This window comes from Camelus ferus, chromosome 5 (assembly GCF_009834535.1).
Source record: "Camelus ferus isolate YT-003-E chromosome 5, BCGSAC_Cfer_1.0, whole genome shotgun sequence".
Taxonomy (NCBI): Eukaryota; Metazoa; Chordata; class Mammalia; order Artiodactyla; family Camelidae; genus Camelus; species Camelus ferus.
This window is the reverse complement of record NC_045700.1, coordinates 56,087,439-56,108,146: the sequence shown is the minus strand read 5'-3', so window position 1 is coordinate 56,108,146 and position 20,708 is coordinate 56,087,439. Positions and strand designations below refer to the sequence as shown.

Genomic DNA, 20,708 nt, shown 5'->3' with positions numbered 1-20,708 from the left:
CTTTCTACCTCAGTATTTTATTACTCCCTTAGATATTTCCACATGAAATTGTGGGGTTTTGGTTGGGATTAGCTTAACATCCTAGCATGAAGCCTTCTAGTGACCTCAAGAGAGATAAAATTACAAGAAAGTTCAGAGACACAGAGCCATTAGGTGAAAAAGGATATCAGCTAACGAGTCTCATGTGGTTAAAAGCTACCTACTACTATGAAATTTATGAGGTTAGTTTTTTTTGGGAATCCTTCTCTGTTTCAATTCAGATTGAAAAGAAAATAGTACAGTTCAAGGTACTCTTGAAATTATTCTTCTGACTCTCAACTTCTAAATAAAGTCAATTTAATATCCATTCCAAACATGAAAATCATGTTTCTTCTTCCAGTAATTCTGTCACTTTTCTGTTTCAGCTATAAATCAGGGTATAAGAAAAGGAAGTTTCTGATCTTGTGAGACTTATATTTTAGTGTACATAGTAGGAGATGGGGATGGAGGGATATTTAATGAATGAAAATATAATTAAAAATTACGTTTAATGCTACATGCTTTAAAAAAGTAAATATGAGAGTCTGGAAGACTTGATAATTGGTCAAGGAAAGTTTCATTGAATTAGTGATGCTTGAGCTTAGAACTGAAACAGAGGAAGGAACAGCCATAGCAAGGCTTCCTTTGCAGAGGGAAGCGCCAGTGCAAAGGCTCCAAGGCAGAAAGAAAAAAAAATCTCACAATGTTCTAGAAACACAAAGACTTATGAGATTTCCAGGTCAGTGACAAAGTTGAAAATGGTAGATAGGAAATGCGTTTGGAAATGTATGGGCTGAGACCACAAAGGGCATTGAAGAGCAAAGTTAAGAAGTTTGGATTTTAAGTAAAGTGGAAAGTTATTAAAGTACTTTGAACAGTTGACTGTCACAATCCAGAGGTGGTATGAAGACATTTATAGATGAGTAAGAATGAAAAGCAAAAGCGTTTAGTAGTCTCTCATAGTTACCCTAACAAAAGAAAATTGTGGCTGTAGTGGAATGGTAGCTCTTTATAAGGGGTGAATTGTAATTTTGATGTAGCATCACTGAAATTTGCACATAGCCAAAATGTGTAAACTCCGTAAGAGTGAAAATATATCAGGTTATAAATATTTGTTAAATGAACAAGTAGTCTAGATATGGGTCATGAGGAAAAAGAAAAATTAACAATAATTCCTACATTTGGGACTTAAACTATTTGGATGATGATGTCGTTTACTAAGAGGAGTACAGGACTCTGTCAGCACTTCTTATTGTTCAAGGAAGTACTGAGGATTGAACCCAAGACTTCATGCATGCTAAGCATGCACTCTACCACTGAGCTATGCCCCCCCACCCCCTCCACTGTCTTCTAAATTCCAGACGTGAAGATACTGGAACTGAGAAGCTATTGTAGTTTAAGAGATAATTTCTCCTCTTTGATGGAAGCTTCGGAGAGTTTTGCTTTTTTCTAAGGTCATGACTTTTATCAGGATATAGTTTTGTAACTATAAACTATTAACTTTTCACAACAATCCTGTCTGGAATGAGATTAGCCCTTTAAATCAAAAGACTCATATCTAAAAGTCGATTATTCCATAATTTATGGATGAGAATTAAGGATGAAAATTTTCAACTAAGTACCAGAATAACTGAGCACATTAACATTCATTTTTACTTGAAGAAATAGTTGAACATAACATTTGTGTAGTAAATGACATATAAATGAGAAACAATGAGTAATTTATCTTAATTAACAGCATTTTACATATGTAGGTCAAATGTTTTGAGGGATGAAATACATACATAAAAACTAAACACTGTTATATTAATGTTGAACATAAAAAATTAATAAGATCTGCCATATTGAATAAGAATATGGAAAGTAACATATCCATATAAAAATGTTGATGTATTTATAGAATCTTATAATTCTATATATATTGTATAGATGTTAGAAATAGTTGTTTTAGAGTTTAAAAGTTTATTTCCCTGGAAGAGTTCTCAGAGAACATATTCCCTGGAAGTAAGTAGAGACAACTCCAGCAGTTTAAACCCAATTTCTCCATTCTTTCTTTTATTTTTCCTCCAAAAATCACTTCAATTATCCCCTTTGTTAACCTTAAAAAATTGCATGTCTGAAGTTGAGGCTTTATGAAACTACTTCGATAGAATAAGTTTCTCTTTTGTATTTGTTTTTACATATGAAAAATTACTCCCATATTTTCCCATATTCTTTTCAGAGAAGCAGTCTTCAGAAAGCTCCCCTGTGAAGACAAATTAACTTATAGTTGTGTGGCTTATTCCCTTATTATTAAGTGTATTTAAGTTTATATAGTTGGGGAAGACCAAACTGATATTAAGTGTAGCACCTTGGAATTTTCCCCTCTATGATTTCATGGAAAACATTGTAAGGTTTAGAATAGCTGAGAATATGAGGTAGAACAAACATGGAAACAAGCGTTTGAGAGTAAAACAAGCCAGGATTCTCATCAAAGGTGAAAAACCAAGTTGGAAGTTTGGGAATGGAAAGAAATAGTATATTGGAAGAAAGGGTCTGAATTAAGGAAAAAAACATAAAATATGGGCATCTGTTGAGTCCTTCCCTAGCATTTATTGCCACTAAAATGCCATTGATTTCCGTTTGAGAAAGTCAGTCCTTTTCCAGGGTACAATTCAGAGTATGTGTTGCAGTGCGGGGTAGGGGCTGGTGCTGAGCTCCCTCGGAGCTACACTGGTTAGTCCCAAATGAGAGGAGAAAATCAGTTCTTCAACTCTTTGGCCCTAATAATCATTTCTGTTATGGGCAAGTGACCTAACTCAGGTCAATGAGAGTGACAGAATCCCTCTATTTGCACAGAAGATACCAGAAATATTATCACTTATCCTTTGAATGTGAAAGAGGAATATGCCTCTTAACTGAGGCAGCATTAAAATAAAGTCAAAAATCATAGAAAGCAGAGCAGAGATAGAAATACTTCCACGTTAATATCTTTTAGGAACTCTCAAAATTGTCAAGATCACCTTTGTGTATAATTTTCATAACAGTTAATGTCTTTCTCTTAGTGTCTAAATACATTTGATTAGGTTTCTGCTATTAAATGCATCTTAATTTATACTGAATTTCAAGGAACGAATATACATAATATATATTATATATATAAAGGATATATCCATATACTATATATCAATATCTATCATCTGTCTATCTATAAAGAGAAAATGAGAGAGAGAAAGCAAGGGAGAGATGGGGAGAGGCAGAGACAGAGAGTAGTATGAGGGGAAAAACAACCCAGCTCACATAGGAGAGAAAAAAACAAGTATGATGACAATACGTTATAGAAAAGAAGTAAAAGTGAGGAGAGAAATACAGAGAAATCGAAAGGAGAGTTTAAAGCACGTGAAAAAAAGTTATAAGAAAGATAAATATGGAGCAAAAGATAGGAAGTTTTACTAAGAAGATAGAAAATATGACAGTCCTTCAATATACGTACTCCCTGGAACAATCGGACTAGATGTGCCTTCAAGACTCCTTTGTTTAATGAATTGTGTCTTATTTTATTTTAAAAAATTATGTCTAACAATCATTCCAGATTTTTTCAGAGTTCAAACTGGTCAGATATTTACTTTTTATTATCTCAAATAAAACGAGAAAAGAAATATACCTGCAAGAAGACTAAAGTCATTTAAATCTTTTACTGTAATTAATCTGATACATTCTTGAATATTCAATAAATATGACTTCTTGTTTATTTGGTAAGATGTCCAAAGAAACTGCTTTTTTTGTAGAAAAAAACCCTCAAGTTAACAAATATACCTTTTCTTGAGTTGGCAAGCTCCCTTTTACAAGAAATATTCAAAATTCATGATGAGTAGAAATATTTATGGGTATGTATATATGTGTATATGTGTATGTATATACACATACATATGGGCTGAGCTAGATTGTATATTGTAGAAAAGTCTTCAAATATAGTTGCCTGCAGGATTTTATTCTAAATAAGGAAATGCAGAAAAGAAATGCCCTTCACTAACAAAATACCAAAATACCACTGTTCTATTCTGGGCATTAACAGACACCATTTTCCATATCAAGAATAAAATTAGTGCAAAGTGCCAAATTTCCCAAGTATAAAAGATAACTAGGATGACTCCAGAGCACCACTGATTTCTCTGCTGTCAACAAAACCTGCAGGGGTGCCAGCCAAGAACACCACAGGTCATTAAAAACATGCATGTTTCCAGGAAAGAACATATTTTGAAGTGAGATATTTTAGTTCATCCTGCAGAATTTACCTTCTAAATATGAACATGAGTAAACTTGGCTTTAGAGACTACTAAATAGAATATGACAAGGGGATTGGAAACTCTGCATAGGTAGGAAAGTTATTAATGACAAGAAGTAAAATCATTCTATCAAGGGAGTAATATCTCAGGTCGTGCAGCAGTTACACTACAAGGGATGCAGTATCTGGCTCTAACTTAGAGTTAGCCTTTTGAGTATAAACAAGTGTATTTTAGCTGAGGAATTCTGCTAGAAAAAAAGATATATGTACATATATTTAGATATCCATAAATATAAATATGTATATATACGTACATAAATATATTATATTCCATATAGTGTTTTATGAATAACCCACATTTTAATAATTATGTAAACTTATTTTATCATTATGAAGCATCACTAAATGTATAAAAGGCAGTAGGGGAGTTAAAATACTTGCCTTGTATGGATTTTTTTTTTTTTAAGTAACGTGATTATCATAGACGATAATATTTCAGACAAAGGGAAGAATATAGTTTTCCAGAAAGACTGATTATTATCTTAAGGAGATCAAAAAGCACACAGTACTCACTATTTTAAATCTGTGCTACTTAAGGCAACTTAAACACTAGTAAAATATTATTATGATCATAAATAAGCATCTACGAAAATTGGCTCAGGGACGATAGAAGTGAAGGGAGTGGTCAATTTTGAAAAGCCTAAAATCATTCGGGAAATTAAATGTAACCTCATACTCAGTAGGAGAATTACTTTTAATGAAAAAAAATTGTTTACTTCATACAGCAAATGTTTCAAATATCAGAAACCAGTATTTATAGATTCCTGTCATTTATATCCACACTTACTTTTGTGACAGGTCAGAACCTCCAAATTTTTCATTTCTTTCTATTCTTTCTATATAACTGTGGGTGAATTTATCTTCAATCCTGATTATTTTGTTATAATTATTAGCAGTCGTTAACTGTGCACTTTCTTCTTATGTGCTTGTACTATTTAGTATTTAGTGCTGATGATATCCTTTATTATTACTTCTGTCATCAATACTATAAAATAGGCACTTATCAGGTACAGTGGGAGGTTAGGGTGAGGAACACAGGAATCTGCAGAGGTACAGAGGAATACAGTAAGTATATATATCTGTACATGGACATATATGTGACATATATGTGTATGCATTGGTATTTATGTGGAGAAATTGATCAGGGATATTTATAGAGGGGAAGGTCACTTAGACATGAAGTTGTAAAATAATTTCAGAGAGGAATTATAACTATGAGAAATAATACATAAAATCACAAAGGGATAAAAATACATTTGAGCATCATAGATTTATAAGACTCTCCCACCCTCTCCGTGCCCTCCCCACATCACACACCAGTTATAAAGTTTCTGGTTAATTTTGGCAAGGATACATAATGCACAGACTATTGGCTGTTACGTGGAACAGAGGCTGATGTGCAGTACTTTTGTGAGACTCTGACTTGTTTTCCATCTGAGTTACTGTGCTGCAGTTTATACTTGCTCCTAGAGTCAGGAAGGAAGCTAAGGTCTTGCCTTGCCATGCCCTTTTAGACTCTGGGTGATTTATGTACCACTGAAATACCGTAAGAAAAATTTCTCCTTGGACTCCCTCTACCAGTATGTACCTCTACTGGCTTGTCAAAGCAACATCTCCGTGACTGAAAGCATAGGAAGGCTTGTGGACGTAGTCAGTGCCAAGGATTCCTGAACTACCTCAGCCTCAACGCTCAACAGACTCAGAGCTGATCTCCTCACGAGCAGTATGTTGCTGGGGTGTACGGAATGAGGGGTTGTAATGGCTGAGTTGGCCGTGTGAGTAAGTAAAAGAGGTTAAGGATGTTAAAGCGTTCATTGAAGTATAGAGGATAAAATGGGAAGGAGCGATTAGAGGAGGGAGAGATTTGAACTGTTGATGCTGTGCTTTGGTTCAGGGTGAGATGAACCAAGGGAAAAATGATGAAGGGAGGTTATGAATTTCTCAACGTAATACCTGTTAACTGGAGCACAGGGTGCTGCATGATGAGCAGTCATTCAACAACAGACCACGAGAAATTCAAATGGAGAAGTTTATTACTCACGGGTCCTGGAGGAAGTACCTGGCATACCTTGAGGGGCCACACAGGGAGGTCAATGCAGAGTGCAGACGTAGAGAGACAGGACCTGGGGCATATGCTTTTATTAGGTTCTATGGGCGGAGTGCTTGGGGGTACCTGGGCTGAGGCCAGACTGGTCAGTTCAAACCCAGAGAGCAGGATTTTGGTAAGCCCGATGGGAGTCTTATCTAAAGAGCTCATGAGGGAAATGCATTCAATGGCAGGGAAGACTGCTAATCATCAGGCTGTTGGGGACATCATATCGGGAACTTACATTTATTTGTGACTCTGCAGGCTGCTATCTAGAGCATGCGTGAGCAGCTAATTTAAAGTCACTGCAGGCCAGCTGACCAAACAAGATGGATGCTGAGGCAGCAACGCCTTGGAGTAATTTAGCTGAGCTCTCTACAAGGGCAGGAAAATATGTGTGGGTGATATGGAGAGAAAGTGGGATAGACAGTGTTTAGAGAGACATGGCCACATTTGGGAGAGATTTCATTGATCATATACTGGGAGGGCTATGGTGAAAGATGGGGTAGAGTTGATGATAAACCTTGGTTAAAATATCAGAGTCAACACTGAAGTCTAGAATCTCTAATGTGCATAATTCTGGCCAAATTAAGCCCTCTCAAATTGAAGTCACAGTCCATTTATTAAGATTCAGTGTCAATTTTTGAATCCCTTTTATGGGAAAGGTTTTCTTATGGATAGAAATCCAGAAGCTTGTAGTTCTCTTTTATGTGAGAGTGGAATTGCTGGAATTTTATTTTTGGTACACATTTATTTAACTCTGGGCAAATACTAGAGTCCTGGACAGATTTCAGTAGCAATCTCTGGGACCATCAAATTCTCCCATGAAAATGATCCCAGCAATTGGCTTGGCTTGTCAAAGACATGTAATCAGAAAAAATGATGTAAAATATAAGGCAGTCAAGTTGCTCATTGGCTTGTGTGCAAAATCTATTTTTTTTTCCTGGAATACTGGAATAGTCCCAGAATGCTTACATCATAAATTCCCTGGTCCATTACTTCTGATGCATACCTTGGTGTTTTATTATGTATTTGACAGAGTCATTATCCTTCACATTTACTTATGGTGGCACACGATATATATGTATCTCCTTGATTTTCTTCCTGTTTGAACAAAACAAGATTTTTGAAGACTTTTCCCTACTACAACCTTGAAAACATGAATATATAACATTTGCTTAATATTTCACAAAACTGTAGAGTTAGCAACTAGTGCATGTCTCTGTATTGAAAATTTCTTTTTATGCCGTAAGCAGAACCCATAAGCTAAACTATAGTCAGGACCCTGCTTCCACTTGGATATTCTCTATACATGAGGAATTAATCCTTGGCATTCATCATGTTCCATCTCTCCGTCTTTTTTCAAGTTTGTTTGCTCACTTAGAATACAAGAAATATAAAAGAATCTGAAATCAAAGTTAGGAATAAAATGGGAAATCTTACTTAGATATCTAACCTGTATAATTTTTACCATAAATCTGTGTTTAAAACACTGGACTCTTATACACAAGTGTCTCCCATTCTATTCTTATTTATTGAATGTGCGATTTGTTGAGAATTCTCCCTTAGTTGATTCTACTTTGGTCTTTAATCATTCTATTCTCATATTTGCTTTTATATTATACTTTTAATTTTTATAATATTTAATAGTGGAGAATTTTCTCCATAGACTATTTGATCATACCAGACTTATCGTTGTAAAGACCATCTATATTGTATTGATCGATCCAACATTTATTTCTCAAGCCCTGAGATTCATATTAATCTATCTAATTACATAATTGGTTATTCAAAACTTATTTGTTAAAAAATTAACTCAACATTTAATCCTACAAGAGTTCTGATGGTCATATATGCACCTAATATTATATTTTGTCCTTTAATACTAATTACTCATGTCAGATTTAAGAATACAGCTGACCCTTGAACAACAAGTGGATTAATCCATGTATAATTTATGGTTGGCCCCACATAACTGCAGTTCCTCTGAATCCTCAGATTTAACCAACCATGGACTGTGCAGTTCTGTAGCATTTACTATTGAAAAATGTCCTCATGTAAGTGTTCCTGTATACTTCACACCTGTATTGTTTAAGGGTCAACTGCCATTCTAGTCTCTACTGGCATATGCCACTTTATTCAATCAAAATTTTCTGGTTCTTAGAGAAAAAAATTTTTTTCTGGTTTTAGCTTTTATGTTGCTCTAATTTAATCAGGTTTTCTGTAGTAACTACCACTTTATTATTTGTCCTTTAAGTGTTTTTATTAATTAAAAAGTCCTAAAATGTATAATAATAAAACTTTTCTCCTAGGTAAAAATTGAAATAGTTTCTCTGGATTAGCACATATTTTTCCTCAAGTTCTGATTTTAGTTTCCAAGCTCCTTACATTTTTTTCTCACCATCATTTATAACTTGCTTTCATGGTGATTTGTTCTCATCTATATCACACTCATGGAAGTAGAAAAAGCATGAAGAATCATTTATGGAACATTTTTAGTGGAATTACCAGAAGTGGTGCACACCACATTGGCTCATGTATGAAAAGTGATAAGTAACTAAATATACATCTCTGGGTCTGAATCCCGTAACTACTTACCTGTAGATTTCAAACATGAAAGAAATATAAAATGTTAAAACGATAGTTAATGCAATAAACTAGCTAGATATTGTGTAGGAAGCTGGCATTCATGGACAGAAGTGAGGCTTCTTCACGGAAAAGAGAACTACAAACATTTATTTTAGACAGCACATTTGAGCAAGGTTTACTGGTGATGCTAGGGCATAGATGAGGTTCTCTCACCATTAAAGAGTTTGTTTGTTTGTTTGTTTACTTATTTACTTATTTTCTTTAACCTTTTACTACTATTGTTATCTTCTAACAGATTTCTTAAATTCAAAGTTGTTGGCCTCAGAAGGCAGAGGTAAAAATCAGCCTTATTACAAAAAATTAAATAAAGCCACTTAATATCACTGCCTCCTGATTATTTCTCCATGCCCTTAACAAGGGGTGAGTAATTCTTAACTGTTATAAAGGCATCATTTTGTATCTTGAGTCCAGTAGAACAGGTGGTAACAATGACAAAATGATTTAAAAAATGAAGATTGAGTGAAAGGAAGAAGGCATGGGAGCAAAAAATTGAAAGACCTTTTGACTCAAAATAAGCAAACCTACACATATATCTAATAAATATGGAGCCAGCAAAATCAACAATTAGAACAGTAACATCTGAAAAGATTTTGTTTTATTTTTATGATATAATTGATATATAACATTGTGTTTATTTAAGAATACAATGTGTTGGTTTGATACACTTATATATTGCAAAATTATTACCACTGCAGTGTTAGCTAACACTGCCATCACGCCACATAATCACCGTTTCTCACCGTGGTGGGAACATTTAAGATTTATTCTCTTAGTGACTTTCGAGTATATAATACAGTATTAGTAACTATAATCACCATGCTGTACACTAGATGCCCAAAATGTGTTCATCTTATACCTGAAAGTTTATACCCTTTGACCAAGGTCTCCCCATTTCCCCTACCACCAGCCCCTGGCAACCACTGTTTTACTGTGTCTATGAGTTTGGCTTTTTAAATTTCTACATGTAAGTGATATACAGTATTTGTCTTTCTCTATCTGACTTATTACACTTACCATAATGCCCTCAAGGTTCATTCTTGTTTTCACAAATGACAGAATTTCCTTCTGTCTCATGACTGAATGATATACCACATCAGTTTGCCCACTGACAGACTCTTAGGTGTCTCCATATCTTGGCTGTGTTGAATGATGCTGCAATAATCATGGAAATGTAGATATCTCTTTGAGGTTCTGATTTCTTTTCCTTTGGATATATATTCAGAAGTGAGATTGCTGGATTAAAAGATTTTAAAGCTAATATATGGAAAATATTTGAAGCATTAAAAGAAGCTGATTACAAGACTTAGAAAACAGTGGTTCCTGAAATTTAAAATGCAACATATGGAAATAAAGTATAGCTTGGAAAGAATTATGATTGAAAAATTCACTTATAATTCATTGCAGTTATACGGTAAAAAAAAGAAGAAAATGAATGAACAGTTAATAGATATGGAAGAAACATTTTGAGACTCCAATGTTTTGTGTTGTTTTCATTCCTTTGCAATAACAACAGTGCTGATGTGAACATTCTTATGCATATCTTACTATTTACCTGTGTGAGAATATCTTAAGGATTTATATTTAGAAGTAAAATCAGTGTGTTGTAATATATAATTTTTTTCAAAATTTCTGTTTCTAGACTGCTCTTTAATATGTATACACCAATTTTTATATCCCCACAGTGAGATTTTTTCCCTACATGTCAACAACAATCTGTAACATAAGGCTCTTTTTCTACCTTTAGCAAGTTGATTTTGAAGTGGAATCTCATGGCTTTATTTTACATAGTTCATATATGGACTATTGACAAGAATGTGCCATGAATCAAAAAATATGATTGTTGCAATTCTGTGTCCTTGAGGTCCAAAAAATAAGTGAGTTAAGTTACTTTTTGAATACAAGACTCTAGGAAAAACAACAGGTAAATATGAATATATTGAAGGAAATAAATTAATAAAGATAAGGAAGGACACTAATTAAAAAGGAACAAAGAAATGATAAAATGACATAAGCAATAAAGAAAACAAGAGTTTGTTCTTTGAAAAGGCTAATAAAAAGTAATAAACATTGGAGATTAATCATTTTAAAAGACAGAAAAAAATCAGAAGAATTAATATTATAAATAAAACACTGAAAAACTGGAGATTTTCAAAATTTCTTTATAAAGATTTAGAGCAAATTCATACAAATGAATTTGCAATAAATGGATGATTAAGGTCACTAGACCCAAGCTAAGTTTTACCAGACCTTCACGGAGCACATGATCACTCCATTTAAAACTGTTTCAGAAAGTAGAAAAAAATAAATTAAAATATCATTATATTATAAAGCTATTATGAAGTTGATTATAAGAATTTCTTCACAAGTAAGGCACAAAGAAAATTGTAGACAAATTTCTTTGCAAACATAAATATAAAAACTAGCCAGCTGAACTCAGTAGTGTTCAAAAACAAAATATATCATGTTCAGGAACAGAAAAGTTAAACTGTCATTATTTTCAAATGATATGCGATTATATATAGAAAACTCTAACTAATACCAACTCACTGAAGAAATCAAGTTGGCGGAGGTCAGGTATACATGCAAATTCATAGGAGCCTATGAAAACGTGGGACTTTCAGGAAACTTCCACAAGCAAAGTTCTGATTAACCCTTCAAAAATGAATAGAAACAACAACTTCTCTGGTTAGCCGTCATGCCTCAGGTCTTCCTTCTCACTGTTTTTTTTTAACAAATAAAAAGACAGTTATAAATGTGGCCTTATCTACCACCTTTACTTAAATACTCAGGAAGATACCTATTTCTCATTCAGCTTTGTTTTTTTTTTTTTTAATATTTGTCTGGCACATAGTAACAGTTCCAAAAAAATATAGGTAGCATGAATTAATTGATGCTATAAAACCTAATAATCACAAAGTATATGGTTATGACCTACATTTTATATACTTTTTCAGGACTTTTGCTCAGGTTGACATTTTCCATAGGGCCACACTGACAATACCATTAAAATGTTAAGCAAGAGATGGGTGGTGGGTACACAGGTGTAATCAGTTGTCAGATTTCATTGAAAAGAACGCTGGTGCATTTTACTTTATGTTAACTATACCTCAGTACAAAAATACTTAAGAACAGATAACTGTGTCTGGGCCAGATTTGTGTGCCCTAAGACACAGCGTGCAACGTGTGTCAGATGTGAGAACTCTGGGCTGCGTAAAGATGTGCTAATGAATAAATAGACGACTTTACACAGGCCTGTCAGCATTTTTTAGTTCCATCATGTAAAAAAGCCAAAGTTTGGAATCACGTCCTTTGTAGTTTGGGAATTATAATTTTTCCTGTGCTTTAATGAAATACATCAAATTTTGATTCTCACCATTTTGTTGCTTGTTCACCAAAGCCCCTTGTAAACACTGAGCACTTCTCTGGGGGGTGTCAGGGCAGCAAGGGCCAGCGTCAGCTCTCGTGTGGGTATATGGAGCTGCTTGGACGCAGAGATGCAAGCTCTGAGGGGGCTTGCTTACTCCTGATTTTGAACACAAGTGACTAGATCTAGAAGGGAAAACATGCTGTGACTTATTTCTCGTTTTAAACCCACAAAAATGCTTAATAAAATTGCTAGTTGACATCTTAATTATCTCATGGTTTTAGACATTTACTGAAAGCATTTGATGATTTGAAAAGCGGTGACTATTTTCTTAGCTGTGTATGAGAGCTGATTGCTTTTCAACACTGTTTTTCTTTGATGAAATCAACACTACTTTTCTCTTCATAGACTATTTACCTGTCAGAGTGAACAAACATTACATCAAATGATTGCATCACTTTTCATTTCATTCTTAGTAGAAATAATAGATTGTTGAGCGATAAGAGAGGGAAAAATTCTAAAAAAAATCTGTCTTCAACTGAGAGGCATTGATTGAATATATAACTCCATTACCTGCTTGATTCTCTCAATCATACATAAAATTACAATTTAATTCAAACAAGCACTTTAAGTTCTTTATCCTATAACCTATTTTTGGAATGAGTTAAAGGATAATGAATATATGAGAGAGGAAAACAATCATCAGTTGAAATAATTTGCATAGCTGAGAGGAAACTGACACATAGTAAGCACTACAGGTTTTATAATATTATATCCAAAAATATGCATATGTATAGGAATTTGTGCATATACAAATGCATTTGTATATGGGAACATGTGTGTACATATAGATATGGATAGTGTCCACATTGGTGTATGTATGTGCATACACATACATATAGTGCACACAAAATATATATATCTATATATGTACCATATACATCTGTATCTATATAGTGAATATTAATGTGTGTATTTATGGTGCCTATTCACATGTGTATATGGACATACATACCATATACACATGCTAGTACACACATATGTTCAGAAATAGTTATAACTAGATATTAATTTTTGATCAATTGAAAATTGCTACTAACTGTCATTTAAGTATAAAGTGTTATTGTTACTAAAGATGATTTTAAGCATTTTAAAATCCATAAATTATATTCTTTCTGAACATTGAAAATTACCTATACAAATTTATATATTTCTTGGGAGAAATGTATTATTCATTTTTGGGGAGTGTGTGTGACAATTACATATTTACTTAATTCCTTGAAACACAGTATTCCCCAGTCATCTCAAATAGCAAAGTTTAATGTACCCACAGATTTAATACATACACACTACACATTTCTTCAGTCAATTTTAATGCAGAGATAGTCATGACTAGTTGCTCCAGAAATAGCAACAACGGAGTAAATATATATAATATTCCAAGAGTTAGTGGTTGGAGAAATTGCATTTTGGAATGGAAATCTGATTTTAAAGTAAAAGCTAAAACCCGTGCTATGACAGATGGGCTCAGCAGCTTCCTAGTGGGCCCCTGCTGTCTCTGTCACACTCTCAGCTGCCTTGTGTGGGCTCCAGTCCTTAAAGCAGTAATGGTTCCCGTGGAGGCAGAGGGCTAATGCACACCTCAAATAGCTATAAATAGTATGAGCCCAACTAATTAATACATACACCCAGATTCTTGTCCACCAGCAAGTCACCTGAAGATGTGTCAACTGCTAAAATAGTTGACGAGGCTACAGTTAGAATGTCACACACAGAAAAATTTTCTGTAGCTTTTAGACATATAGCACATCTTTAGGTAGACTGCCTCTCTCTGGTTTTCTATTTGTATCTGCAGTTCTTCCATTCTTGATAAATTATAGTTGAAAACAGGGCAATGTGCATGTTGCTATTGCAGTGCCAAAATAAAACCATAGTTAACATTTTGGGAAACAGGAGTGATTGTATATATATACTTTGTGGAGTGGGGGTTAGAACATAGAAAACAGTTTTGGAGCAATTTAGACCTTTCTTCATATTTTCTATCACATTTACCTTCTATAACACAGGCACACTACCTGTGTATATATGATAACTGAAATTGTATCTATACAATGTCAAAACAATTTGCCAATCTATAGAAAAAGGAAAACCAAACTAAGACGGAATAGAATTCTTAGTATCTTGGTAGACAAAGTAAATGGTGCCTAGATAGAGTTTATCTTTTTACAGATGGTTGCCTACCATTGTGTAGACATTATCTAAGACGTGAGAGACAAAGTTTAGGGATAAAATGTTGGCCCCTACCTCTGTGAGTATTTAATAGTACTTCAACTGATCGTTCTTCACTTTTACATGTTAATCAATTATGGCGTAATATGGTCAGAGCAGATACTTAGACTGACACAAAGTGATGGATACACATAATAGATAACTGCTAGTCACAAATCAGATATAGTGATCTAAAGCATTCATACCCTGTACAAAGGTACGGGTCCCTTGTCCTCCCAGTATGTCAAGGAGAAGTATGCTGGGGGCATGTGGTGAGAGGACGTGTGCTCCAGTGGCAGATCCTGTGCTCTCTCCCTCTCTCTCCTATAGGGTGTTCGCATATTTCTATAGGGCATTCATGAGAACAATATTATCAGTGGAGAGAGAAGCAGCCCATGTGAGTATCAAGCAATACAGTTTAGCTACCAACTGTTTATTGTAATAGTCTGAAAAACACCAGTTACTTAATGCCTGGAGGATTTGATGTATGTGAAAAGCTGAGATCAATGAATTTCCTCCATAAAAAGTAAGAAGCCTCTTCTACCAGTTAGCTCGTTGTCCAGGCAACCCAGAGTGAGATTCCTGGTGCAATTTCAGGCAATACTGACACCCCTGAAGTAATTAAACAGTTTAAGCAATGACATCTTTACCATTTATCAATCTACACTACTGATTAAAGAAAACCTTTTCTTGAACCATCTCCAACATTACCCAGTTTATAATACTTTATATTCATGGTTATATTACTATAAAAATTAAAATGAGAGCCTGTGTGTTATTTTAAGTTAATTCATTTATCTGCTAAACTGACTCATTTATATTCTTTTACACATTTATCAGCAGTACTGTTTCTGTAATGGCAACACTCTAATTACTACATGGGAATTAAATTATTTTATTTATTAATTATTAATAAAATAATAACCATTTAATTATCTTCCCATTTGAAAATTTTAAAAGGGAAAATATTAAAGAATAAAATAATCTTGGAACTCTGAAGAAATAGAGGAAGATATTTTTCTTACCAGAAAATGCTACCTACCTGAAAAAAGGAAAAGGTACAAAAATGTTGCTTATGTGACTTCCCTGGATATATTATGAAAATAAAGTTATATAAAAGTAAAGAGAACAAAATAGAGTGGGATTTTTTGTCTTTAGAGATTACAACAAAATAAAGAGTTGTTTATTAATACCTAATATAAGTATTTTGATATTTAAAACTTAAAAATCAGTATGACTATATTTACAAGAAAAAATACTAAAAATTCGCAGATATTATAAAGGCATTCTTGTCTCATTCTCTGCATCATATGTTGCTTATGGAGATGATTTGGGTTCTGTGAACCAAATGTATAATTCTTACCTTTTCCTTTGCATAGAATTAACCAAAAATTTCTTTTTATAGAAAAAAAATAAATTGATGTGAACTTCCATTGTTGGTTATAAGAAGAGCCATACACCTCGACTGTATCTTTCATAGCTTTCAAATTTAATAATTAATTTCTTAATTAATTAGACCTTGAATATAAAGAAGAAAACTATTTTAGTAGCACCAAAGACAGGATACAATTTTAAGAAATTATAAGGTCAAAATCTACATGAAAGCAGGAACAAAGAGGAACTAACTAGAAATAAACTGAGCAATACAAAATTTATTTTCCCCTAAGGATATCTGTTTATTCTCTTGCACTTGATCTTTAGTTTCATGGACTCTTGTAAAGGAGAAATAAGAAAACTGCACACAAGCCTAAGGCCAACTTGGAAAAGTAATATAGAAGCCTACGATTCATAAAGCAGAGAACACAATGAACAGTACTCTCAGGAAAGAAAGCAAAACAGAAATAGCCCTTTTTCCATCCAGAAGAAGAAATGAAAGTTACCTTGACACGGAGGGAGAAATTAACTCATTCCTGAGAATTTTTAATCAGAAGCCAGTCATAACACAGAGTTACACCCTAAATTCAAATCCCCTGAGTGATCCCCTCTTTCACTCCAAAACTCAGACTATGAATTTTGTACATAATTGTCAGGGACTGGTAGATTCCTCAAGTCTCTGGCAGCTGTAAACAAAATGTATTCTGGAGGAAGATCATAATAAACATAATGATAGAATTAAATTCTTCAAATAATTGTACAAGGAAAATGAGTAGCTGGGAGAGTAAAATTGAAAACGACACAAGAAAATAAAGCATATGAACAAAAACCATCAGAAACATTCTTAACTGTAGCTCTACAAATATTTTATATGCTAGAATTTTAAGATACAGAAAATAACAATGTATTCAGTATTTTTTAAAATAAATAATAAACATGAAAGAAATGTTTGTATAGTTAATAAGAAATAAGAGGATACAATAAATTAACCAGGATCCTGGAAAAAAAGATTTATAACTATATAATCTAGTTAAACATAATATATATAATGTGAAATATATATATAAATAGATGTATAAATAGAATCCACAATAGGAAAACAAAACAAATGATGTCTAAAATTCTGGATTTAAGAACACACTAAATTGTGAAATTGGTGAACTGAGAGTAGATATTAAGAATCTGAATTGAATGCCGCACGAAGAAATAAAGAGATAGAATACAGAAAAATGTAAAGAGAAACCACAGAGTGAAAATTTCCATCTTCTAACTAACCAAAGTTCTGGAAAGAGAAGGAGAAAGAGAAAGAGACAAGACAATGCTCACTGAATTGTCATGAGTTGGCCGCACTGAAGGTAATAAATAGCAAACTATACTCAAGAGGCGACTCATGAAATAATTTTAATTGTCCAGTTTTAAACTTAAGCGTATCTGAAACATGACAAGGAAGAGTAAGCGATAATGAGCTTTTTTAAACGAACAAATTTCTTTGAAATTGTAAGTGAGAGAGCTAAAATACTTTTAACTTGAGCTGACTGAATCGTTATTATATGATCTTTAACAGGGAAGTTAATGGAATGAAAGTCAGTGGGGTCCTGCCTTGAGGGCATTTTGCTGAATGAAATAAGCCAGAGAAAGACAAATACTCTATCACTTAAATGTGGCATCTAAAAATGTCAAATTCATAGAAACAGAGGGTAGCGTGGTGGTTACTAGGGGTCCAGGGTGAGTGGAGAAAATGGGAGATATTAGTCAAAAGGTGCAAACTTCCAGCTAAAAGATGAACTAGTTTGGGGATCTAATGTATAGCATGGTACACATGGTGATTAGCGAGGGGATTATAACTAATAATACTGTATCATATAATTAAATGTTGCTAAGAGAGTAGATCTTAAAGTTATAATCATTTTTCTAATTTATATTTGCATCAATTGAACACATCGTACACCTTAAAACTTATACAATGTTATTTGTCAATTATATCTCAATAAAGCTGGAGGAATAAGTCAGATGGTACTGAAGTTATGGGTAGCTCTTGATTTCTTCTGAAGATATGTTCATACTAGTGAGTTTATCATCAGTTTGTGATTTTTAAGATTAATCTCAATTCGTATCCTTGTAATATCTTCCTAGGCTTTAGAAGTTAGAATTATATCACATTTATCTATTAGGTTAATACATATTGTGATAATGCACATAATATGTATTTTCTTTCTTTTCTCATATTTTTAAGATGCAGAAGCAAATAGGTGATATTTTATATATTACTCTGTATCTCTAGTACAGATATTCAGAGTTGATTCATAATTCTCCTAACATTACTGAAACAACTATTTTGCTCTAATGATAAACAGTAACACAAAAAATAAAGCTTAATATCAGATCTAGCTATTTTCAGAAATATATTCCGCAATGTTCAGGTTCTGTTTGAAAAGCAACCAGTCTAAAACATATTATGAGGTAATCTTCCCCACTGTGTGCAATTATAGAGTTTTGAAAACTTTGTACAGTAACATACATTCATTAATTTATGTAGCAATAACAATTTTGGCATGAGGTTAGTACTGTAGGCAGATGCACAGGCAAAATTTTCACTGACTGAAGACAATAAGCCTTAGAGGACTTTAAGGGAAAGAATATACTGATAAGTATTTAAACAGAGTGACTTTGAGTACTGTTAATCTGTCCTTTAGGTCACTTGTGCTAGAAGATTTCTCCAACATAGAATTTATAGTTTGTAGAGATGAAAAAGTTTATATAAAATCATATTTTATACACTTTTTAAAATTCAGTTTGAGTTGTGTTTTTCTCTCTCTATAATACCAAAATTTGAGTAGAACTGAATAGAAAGTTACAGAGGAACAAAACTACAACCTAAAAATGTTACTTTTCATCAGTTTCTTCATTTGTTCTCACCAGGAGGTGTATATGGAATTAATAAGTGGCACAGAAAATTAATAGCTAAATAATAATATGTGTGGAGCTCACTTTGAAATTTGAGGGCATTATATTTCTCACATTCATAAGCCTCTAATAATTTAAGGAAATAATTGTGAAAGTTTATTTTATCAATTTGTAATGTTTTGTTTTATTTTGCAAATAAAATGAAATCACTTTATGCTTTAAAACTAAAATCTGAATATTGAACATTTGAAGAAGCTAGTTAGAAAACTATTTTACAAACGAATCAACTAATAGAATGACCATATATTCAAGTTTCCTCTATGTGAGAGGGTTCATTAAGAAACTAATTGTTTAAGGAATACATACTTAAGATGCATAGTGAAACTGTTTGCAATAACTTAAGAGGCTTTTTACTAGTCTTATATAAGCTGATTTTGTGGCCTTATGCAATAAAAATTATATTTTACTAATTGTTAATTTCTCTGGCAATGACAAAGTGAGTGAAATTAAAGTTGTAAATTAAGTGAATTGAATTGCAACTTGAGTAAGAGAAATCTTAGTAAAAAATCTATTAATTCAGTTATATTTTTGAATTAAAAGACATACACTAGCATTTAAAAAGTTCTATTTCCATGTTAAAAATGATGTCTCTATTAACATTAATCTTTTTCAAGAATAAGGTATTAATAGGTTCTCCCTGTCCCATATCCAATGAATGATGAGGTAGCAAATATCAACTGACTGAATATAACGATTTGTTTCTCCCACAACTTTATCTATGCTCAAAAAATTTATATTCAATTACTTAACTTCTTACCTATGTATCTGTAATATATTTATACTAACAGTTTAAAAAATCTTTTTTATCTTTTATAATAAAGTACATCTGTATGTTGTCTTTGGGATAATGTCTTGTCACATCCTTTGCCCATTTTTAATTGGGTTATTTGTATTTTTAATATTGTTATATGGATTCCTTATATATTTTTATTAACTCTTTATCAGATATATGGTTTTTAAATAATTTCTCCTATTCCATAGATTACCTTTTCAAGTTTTGATTATTTCCTTTTCTGTGCAGAAGCTTTTTTCTTCTGTTTTTTTTTTTTTAACTGACATATAGTCAGTTACAACGTGTCAGTTGCTGGTGTGCAGCACAATGTCCCAGTCAGGCACATACGTATATATATTCGTTTTCATATTCTTTTTCATTAAATGTTATTACAAGATACTGAATATAGTTCCCTGTGCTATACAGAAGAATTTTTAAATCTATTTTTACATATAGTGGCTAACGTTTGCAAATCTCAAACTCTTAAATTTATCCCTCCCCACCCCCTTTCTCCTGGTAACCATAAGATTGTTTACTATGTCTGTGAGTCTTTTTCTGTTTTGTAGATGAGTTCATTACTGTGCTCTCTTGTGCTTTTTTTACATTACACATATGAGTGATATGGTATTTTTCTTCCTCTTTCTGGCTTACTTCACTTAGAATGATGATCTCTAAGTCGATCCATGTTGCTGCAAATGACATTATTTTATTCTTTTTTATGGCTGAGTAGTATTCATATCTATATATATAAGCATAACACAACTTCTTTATCCAGTCATCTGTTGATGGACATTTTGGTTGCTTCCATGTCTTGGCTATTATATATAGTGCTGCTATGAACATTGGGGTGCATTATCTTTTTGAATTAGAGTTCCCTCTGGATATATAC

The 20,708-nt window shown here is 33.0% G+C and overlaps 1 long non-coding RNA gene across 1 annotated transcript in view; it reads left to right on the top strand.

The window, feature by feature from the left end:
• Window positions 1-20,708, top strand: part of LOC116663701 — a 387,788-nt gene that overhangs the window by 157,223 nt on the left and 209,857 nt on the right. The window lies entirely within an intron of this gene.